Below are 9,504 nucleotides of genomic sequence, written 5' to 3' on the forward strand. Positions count from 1 at the left end.
ATATAAAATAAGAATAACTAGATTTTGAATCAATGGATTTCCTATCTTTTGATTAATTTGGCTCGTTTGTCTGTCTGCATTCTGTAAACTATTTTTCTGAGCATTTATCTGTATTCCAACTCCATGAGAGAAATCGTTTCCATAATTGAAACATTTATTAACCTGTGAGGATATGGAGTTGAGACACTTACTAGGAATTTCTGAAGGCCATGTACATTTAATTACCTGAAAATAATCATTGAATTGATAATCTTATATTATTTCATAAATTATAATTATGATGATCTCGATATAATTTTGACAATTTTCAAATCTAATTTAAACACTTGGATAGTTCCGATTACATTTCTATTTAAATTAATCAATATGATTTGTGTTGCTATTAACGCTTAAATTGCTAGGGACTAGCAATAAGCTGGTTGGGGAGTGTGATAAAGATAAAAAATTGTATATTAATTAAATGTTTTATAATATAAATTTATAGTTTTTGTTTTATTAATGTTTAAATATTATATGTTTTATAATAAATTGTATAAAATATAAGTTGTTGCGTAATTTTACAGGTTCGATAAACCAAGAATAATCTTGGTGTTACAAATGGGATTAAGATGATTCTTGGACCTGTAAAAAGTTAATGATAATATCTAAAATATTGGTGACAAGCATGAGATAAAAATCTTCTCACAATTGGGATCAAATTAAGCAACAAATAAAGTTACCGAAGGAGTGGCAGTTTTACCATGCTCTAGCATTTTGACCATATCTCTCAAATTACTTGGTGAAATGGTTAAAATAAAATACCACAATTCAAATAACTCAATTATCTACATGTTTTATTTTATGTGGAAAAGAAAATTAGGATGAGAAGATTTTCAAAAGTGATGTGAATTAAAATATAATTTCTTGGAACACCAATGAAGACTTATGTATAAAAAAATAATATTTTATTTGTGGTTGTCTCCCCAAATTTGGCTATAAATAGGGGTGCATTGTAATAAATTGAGATATCCCTCATTCTATGAACAAACCTTTGAGTTCATATGTAGAGGCCTCTAAATACGTATTTGAAAATTTGCGGAAAATTTAAAATTTTTCTTTTTAATTAATTAAAATGCATCATTCATAAATAAATAACTGATAAAAGTTTAACCATTCAAAATAACAGCGGAAGTAAATGTTTGTTTGCAAGATAATAATTTAAAACAATTCAACAACGAAGAAATTTGTTTGAGTCAAAATAGTAAATGCTAAAAACATGAGGTCCTCGGGTTCCACTACTGCCGACCCAAGCTAGCTCACTGGTCCCCGCCCTCGGTCCCTGCATCATCGGTACCTACAACAATCAAGTCTAGTGAGTCTAAAGACTCAGCATGCATATATCGTAAATAACGAGTAAATAAATAATAAAATTGCATGCAAGTGAAAATATCATGTCGTGAGGCATAACGTAAAATATCGTGTCATGATTAATTATAATACGTGCATAACTGAACTGAAAATCATAGTGAAAATGTTTGCTCCTTGGNTAAAATCATGTACTTGCGATATTTAAAAATACCTATATGGCTTGATTGAAGAGTGAAAGAAGGTATAAACATGCCTTGGTTTGTTTTGACAGAAAACAAACGAAATAACGACGCGGCGCGGCGGAGACGGAGTGCTCTTCACTTTCTTACTTTTTCTCTCTTAATTCCTTTAAACCAAGCATGCACCATAATTATTATAATAGCGAAAAAAATAGTAAACATGATGCATGAACATTTAAAAATATCATGATTTGTGCTCAGGGCGCTGCTAGGACTAAAATCTCACCCCGGGTGCAAAATGACCATTTTGCCCCTGAAATCCCAAAAATTATCGTTTCAACCCTGGACCTCTAAAATTGACCCGAAGCTTACCAAATTCCTTAAAATATCCCAAAACATATTTAAAATCATCCCTAGACGTAAACTCGAGTTCATTTCATAACTGAACAGAATTGTTTTAAAACTTGGACCGGGGTTCCGGTTTTAACCCGAATCGAACCGAAACTTAATCAAACTTTTCCCAACTTTTTACCACACTTAGTGAACATCTAAAAGGTCTTAAAGATCTCAAATTCAGCCCTTAGCCACTTGAATAAAGTCATGAATGGTTGCTGGAAAATTCCAGCAAGCTTCCCACCTACTCGAACCCTTTTGTGCATCACCTATCCAAGCTTTTGTCCCTAGCCCAAAACCAACCGGACCAGCCATGACCCGACATTCCCTAAACCACCCTAGGACTCCACTGGACCCAATGATACCACGGCTACACTCCCATGCCATAAACGCAGCTCGCTCGATCGAAGGGCACCTCGAAGGCACGCATTACCAACTTCCAACCCCTTGCTCGTTCGGCTTCGTGGTTTGTGCCAACGATGGCCGAGCCTTTCTAAGCCGTGGTTCAGACCTCCCAGGGACTGTTCCGTGGCTTGGTTTGGCCCTTGAAATGCTGGTCCCTGTCACTCCACCGATCTCACCATCTACAAGCCCCAAAACCTCAATAACTCGGCCACACCTCACTTAACACTACAAGTCCTCACCTCCAGCTTATAAAACCTCTATTTTATGGTGATGGCAGTCCCTCAACGCACAACACAGCAGCTTCTTGAATAAATTCAGAAAAACATGAGAATAGAACAAAAGATGCATGTATTTAAACCAAAAACCGAGAGATTTCCATGATATGCACCGGATCGAGAATTCCATCAACAAATAAACATATTACAGCAGGTATATAGCATATATGATGCAGCAATAAAAGTAAGTGGCGTGCCTTGATGTTTCCTACCCAAGAACGTCGAAGAAATGAGCAACGGGGAAGCGCCGGAGAATTTTGCTTGAAGAAATTGTTAGATAGATGCCCTGCAAGTCAACTGTTGACTAGGGATTTTATTGACTCAGTTGTAAAGAACAATCTTTATTTTAATATAATTCATTATTTCATGGTTTGTTATTTCTTTATCTGTATACCCATGATTTCAAACATAGATAAAGACCTTGATTATACTTTAATACAAATGAATCGTAATTCGATGTTGAAACTCATTTGTAAACACTGTATGATCTAAATTCGTTCCTAGTCGATTCAGCCGCCTAAAACGTGGATAAAGGTCGCTTGAGCTCGAGACTAGCATCTGTGATGTTGTGTACTGCGTTTCTTGGTAAGGGCATAGAGATGTCCAAACATACAGATGGGTAGTCATATGATGATTATACCGAACAACCCTCCCTCGGACTTTCCAAGTGGTTATCATTCATCGAGAGGATAAGTCCGTGGTTATGATTGTACACCATTAGTCCTTACGACCCGGGACAACACTGAGGCTCTATATGCTAGGGCTGTGCTTTGACTCGTTTACCGACTCCAGGAGAGTCATCAGGTGGCGAGGTTGGGTATAGTTGCGACACATATAGGAGCCAGTGCATTGTAGTCGGGGATTCACCGTTCACCTATAGGTGTGGATATCCTATGTGATCTAATGTAAGAATAGTGCATGGAATCTCTGGCCAGAGTATGAGATGTACATTGAAGAAGGAGTTCTCCAATAGTACACGCGATGCCAATGTTATAGTTATCACATAGTTATCGAATTAATATGCAACCCTCGTTGAACCAATGGTTGCAGATTCGATCGGGATATATGAGATGAAGGGACCGTACTGTACGTTAATCATAATCGACTGGTTCTTGCAGGCACTATCAGTGATACCTAGGGGATCATGGGGCGATGCTACTAGACGCTCTTACCATGATCCGATGGGTGCAATCAGAAATGAGTTCTGACATTCTTAATCAAGGTGTTGATGAAAAGAATGAGGCTAAATAGGGTAAGCCCGAATAAAGGATTATGTCCTGAATCACAAAGAGTTGTGAACCCACGGCTAGCTGTATCCCTGAACCATTGAGGGTCACACAAGTACTGGATTGTTTGTTCCCGTTGAGAGAATAAATTCAAGAAGTTGAATTTATATTATATAGTAAATTCAAGGAGTTGAATTTATGATAATTAAATTTTGAGAGAATAAATTCAAGTAGTTGAATTTATAAAATTTGAGAATTTGATATATTAAACTCAAATGTTGGGTTTATTAAATATTAAATTTTGGAAGTGATAAAAATTCAATGGGTTGAATTTATAATTTAAATAATAAATTCAAATGTTGAATTTATAATGTATTTAATTTATTAAGCTCAAAAGTTGAGTTTATTAATTAATAAATTAAATAAGGTGGGTATGTTTAATGGGCTTGTAAGAGTACAAGTCCATCATAATAAATAATTAAAGTTTTAATAGGCCTTGATTAAATTAATTAAACTAGTTGGACTAGCCCAATTAATTAAATCAAGCCCATTAATGTTAATTATGTCATTAGGCTATTATTTAATTATAAATAATACATGTTGATTAAAAAACCTAGCCCACCCCACCACATGATTTACGTGTCTCCCACTTCAAAAAGAAAAAAAATTGGCCTCTTTGGTTTTTCTTTCCAAGGTTGAGCCGCCTCTCGTTTTAGTCTCCAACGTAAAATCTCTTCCACATTTTCTAGTGCAATTTGGAAGAGGAACATACCATCCAGTCGTGGACTTGATAGGAGGATTTCATCGAAGAAAGTTCGTAGGGAATCAACAAGAGCTAATCCGTTTATACCGGATTAGTTGGAGTCCAGTGATTTAATTCACAAAGGTATAATTCTTTAAACATCCTATGCATGTTTAATTCCTGAAAACCATACGAGTATCCAAAAGAATTATTTTGTTTTCAAAATAACATAAAAATTTTAACTTCCGCTGCGTTTGGGCACGTAGAAAATCGAGATCCAACAGAAATGAACTTGGCCGAGAGTTGCATCCATGGAGATGCTGAAACTCACGTGAAATGTTGAAGGGGAGATGGAGTGTCGGCTGATGTAGATTAAATGGGTGTAGGGTATCAAATAGTATATTAGTTAATTAGGTAATTATCAAGATAATGAACTTTAATTATTAATTAAAAAGTTTAAAAGAGTTTTAGGCTCAATAAACTTAAAATTAGACCCATTAAATCCAAACATACTCCTGAAAAATATTTCGTGTTGGAAAGTTTTTGAAAACATTAACCGAACCTTCAAAAAGTTCCCCGATTCGCAAAAATTTACGTACCGGTTAAAATAAAATCTTGCGGGTAAAATAGCCCCAAAAATCTCATTTTTTGAAAAATACACTTAAAAACACCTTATATTAATTAATAAAAATAAATCATGTAATTAAAATAATTTTCCTGAAAATTCTCCGGTCCCCGTTACTCGTTCGAGCGCGAAAATGCAACTTAAAAATCTTTAATGCATGAACCTATAAAATTTCATGAAATAAATTCTATTATGAAATAATTATGTATGAACTTTAAATAAATCATGAATTAAAACACAACTTAATGAAATAAACATGCATTTAATGCTTTAAAAGAATTTAATAAAATACCAAAGAAATTTAATAACTTGCATGCATGCCAACTTTTTAAATTATATTTACTAACATGCTAAATTACCACTTCTTAAATAAGTCTTTATTAACTTATCTCAATACTCCATCTCCAGTCCGGCCTCACTTATTTAACTGAAAAGGTGACAATTAAACTACTACGTAAAATAAATAAATTTAAAGAAAAGAATTTAAATACTCATGCAATAAAAATCATTTTAATTTAAATACTAGAAATTATGCATGGCTTATACGCAGTCCAAGTTACGGGTTCTACAATCCTTCCCCCCTTAAAAGAAATTTCGTCCTCGAAATTAAAACTCACCGAATAGCTCTGGGTACCGGCTCCTCATCTCTGGCTCAGATTCCCACGTAGCTTCCTCCTCTGAATGGTTAAGCCATTTGACTTTGACTCGCTGTACAATTTTGTTCCGAAGCTTCTTTTCCTGCCTGTCTAAGATCTGCACTGGTCTCTCCTCATAAGACAGGTTTGGAGTAAGCTGCAACNGACTATCTCCCGGATATACAACTCAGCATACTGAACCATGGTGAAAGTCGTCTTGATAGGCAAGAAGTGCGCTGATTTGGTAAGACGATAGACAATCACCCAGATAGCATTAGATCCTCTGACTGACTTCGGTAAACCGGTCACAAAGTCCATGGTAACATTCTCCCACTTCCACTCGGGAATAGGGAGAGGCTTGAGCAAACCTGCTGGTCTCTGATGCTCTGCCTTCACTAACTGACAGGTCAGACACTCGGATACAAAACGTCTGATATCCTTCTTCATTCCTGGCCACCAGTACAATAACTGCAGGTCTTTGTACATCTTCGTACTCCCTGGATGAATCGAGTACGGCGACATATGGGCCTCTGATAGAATATCTGATCGGATAGAATCACTGCTAGGAACCCATATCATGTCCCGATATCTGACAATACCGTCACTAACTGTATACAAGACACTGCCCTTGACCTCATCTCGCTGCTTCCAATTTGCCAACTGCTCATCTGCTAGTTGACTACTGCGAATACGGTCAATGAGAGAAGACTGGATAGTAAAGGTAGATAGACGGGGAACTCTACCTCGAGGATATGTCGCTAGATCAAACCTCTGCATCTCAGACTGAAGAGGTCTCTGAATCGTCAAATGAGTCATCACTGCGACTTTTCTGCCCAATGCATCTGCAACTACATTAGCTTTACCCGGGTGGTAGCTAATGTCACATTCATAATCCTTCACAAGCTCCAACCATCGCCTCTGACGCATATTCAGCTCTTTCTGCGTAAAGAAGTACTTGAGGCTCTTGTGGTCGGTAAAGATCTGGCACTTCTCTCTATACAAATAATGCCTCCAGATCTTCAAAACAAATACAACGGCTGCCAACTCTAGATCATGCGTAGGGTAATTCTTCTCATGAGTCTTCAACTGTCGAGAAGCATATACTATCACCTTCTCATGCTGCATCAACACTGCGCCAAGACCAAGCTTCGAAGCATCGATATACAGGACAAAATCTCCGGGCCCTGATGGCATAGCCAAAACTGGTGCTGAGATAAGAGCTTGCTTCAAAGTATCGAATCTCTTCTGACACTCCTCGCTCCACACAAATTTATCATTCTTCTTGGTCAATGATGTGAGTGGAACAGCAATAGAGGAGAATCCCAGAATGAATTTCCGATAATATCCTGCTAACCCAAGAAAACTGCGGATCTCAGATGCATTCTGCGGCACAACCCAATCTATGACTGCTGCAAATTTTGCTGGGTCTACCTCAATACCGCTGCTAGAAACAATGTGGCCTAAGAACGCCACCTTCTCTAACCAGAATTCGCACTTACTGAACTTGACGAATAACTTGTGCTTCTGCAAGGTCTGCAACACTGTGGTCAGGTGTCTGCTATGATCCTCGTGATTCTTTGAGTAGACAAGAATGTAGTCTATAATACTATCACGAACTGATCAAGATACGGCTGAAATACGCGATTCATGAGATCCATGAAGATCGCTGGCGCATTCGTCAAACCGAACGGCATCACAAGGAACTCGTAGTGACCATAACGAGTCCTGAAAGCAGTCTTCGAAACATCAGCGTCTTTCACCCTCAACTGGTGATAACCAGAACGCAGATCAATCTTGGAGAATACTGAAGCTCCCTGCAACTGATCAAATAAATCCTCAATCCGCGGGAGTGGGTATTTGTTTTTCACTGTAACCCTGTTCAATTCCCGGTAGTCAATGCAGAGCCTCATCGAGCCATCCTTCTTCTTCACAAACAAAACTGACGCGCCCCATGGTGAAAAACTCGGGCGGATGAACTCCTTGTCAAGAAGTTCCTGAATCTGCTTCTTGAGTTCTGCCATCTCTGTCGGTGTTAATCGGTACGGTGCTTTTGATATCGGTGTGGTACCCGGCATAAGCTCAATAGAAAACTCCACCTCTCGCTCGGGTGGCATACCAGAGATGTCCTCGGGAAAAACGTCTAAGAAATCTCTGACAATCGGAACATCTGCGGCTGACTGACTGGGTGCCTCGGGGACAGATATAAAGGTTGCTAAAATTGCCCGACACCCTCTATACATGAGCTTCCTAGCCTGAACATAAGGTATAATGCGCGGTAAAGGAAAGTACCTGTCTTGTTCAAATAGGAATTGCTCCATCCCTGGCGGTCGGACTATAACAGATCTCCGCTGGAAGTCGATCAAAACTCTGTTCCTCAGTAGCCAATCCATTCCCAGAATGATGTCAAACTCTGGCATCGGCAATACAATAAGATCCGCATAAACAAGATTGCCATGGAGCTCGAGGTCTATGTCTCGGATCACATTCGTAGCTGTCATCTCCTCTCCAGAGGGTAATACCACTGAAAACGCTGTATCAAGCCCGATGGTTTTAAGTTTGAGGAAATTCGCAAAGACCTCTGAGATGAACGAATGGGTAGCCCCTGAATCTATCAAGGCCTTCGTAGCGGAACCAGATATAAAAATCCTCCCTGAAAGATCGGAACTCTAAGTTGAACCCAATAGTTACAAGAACTAAACTTATAGACATGCAAAGGCCAGAGTTCTTCTATCCTAATTCCATAAAATAATACTGAGTAGAGCATGCAATCCTATCGCAATTTCTAAGTTCAAAATCTTAATCCCGATTCCCGAAACATTGAAATTCAAATATTAATTTAAAGCTTAAAGGTACCTGTCAAAAGCATGATCTCCGAGTTCGTCTCCGCTGCATGGAGAGCAAACACCCTGCCTTGGGTAGGCAGGTTCCTCTGAGGGCACTGCGTCAGCACGTGGTCTGGGCTACCACACTTGTAACACTTCCCTGAGCCATACATACATACTCCAGCATGGCGGCGAGTGCACTTGGGACAGACTGGTTGCTCAAAGGTCTTAGGAACTGCGCGTCCTCGCTGCAGCTGCTGACCGCGATTTCCGTGTAGGCCGTGGAAAGGCCTCTTATTCTGCTGCTGATGCTGCTGAGGAGGAGGGCGGTGTGGTACCTGGACTGGTCGCTTACCCAAGCGATCCCTCTCAATGTCAATCAGATCTTGCTCTGCGGCAAGAGCTCTAGAAACGGCAACTTCAAAAGTAGTAGGGCCAGCAACCCTAACATCGCGGCGTAAGATCGGCCGCAGACCATCAAGAAAGTGCCTCAGCTTGGCACCCGCATCATTCGCAATCAAGGGCACAAACTGACAGCCCTCTCAAACTTACGGATGAATTCCGTAACAGTCAGCTCTCCCTGCCTCAGGGTCATAAACTCCCTGGTCAAACGCGAACGCACCTCATCAGTAAAATATTTGGAGTAAAATACCTCCGTGAAGCGTGTCCAACTCAGCGTAACCAAGTTCAGGGCTACTGAAGCTCCTTCCCACCATAAGCGGGCATCTCCTCCGAATAAGTAGCTGGCACACCGGACTTTGTCTGCATCTCCAAGCTCCATGAACTCGAAGATAACTTCAAGGGACTTGATCCAGCCCTCGGCAATCATGGGGTCTGTCGTCCCTGAAAACTCCT

At 39.4% G+C, this 9,504-nt stretch overlaps 1 long non-coding RNA gene across 1 annotated transcript; it reads right to left on the reverse strand.

Moving 5' to 3' along the window:
* Positions 1-1,119: 1,119 nt before the first annotated feature.
* On the reverse strand, positions 1,120-2,137 carry LOC140984196 (uncharacterized). The gene is made up of 2 exons (XR_012176577.1): positions 1,597-2,137; positions 1,120-1,333 (listed from the first exon to the last, which is right to left on the reverse strand). It is a non-coding gene; the product is annotated as an uncharacterized lncRNA (long non-coding RNA).
* Positions 2,138-9,504: the final 7,367 nt, after the last annotated feature.

Source organism: Primulina huaijiensis, chromosome 9, assembly GCF_012295235.1.
Source record: "Primulina huaijiensis isolate GDHJ02 chromosome 9, ASM1229523v2, whole genome shotgun sequence".
NCBI classification, from domain to species: domain Eukaryota; kingdom Viridiplantae; phylum Streptophyta; class Magnoliopsida; order Lamiales; family Gesneriaceae; genus Primulina; species Primulina huaijiensis.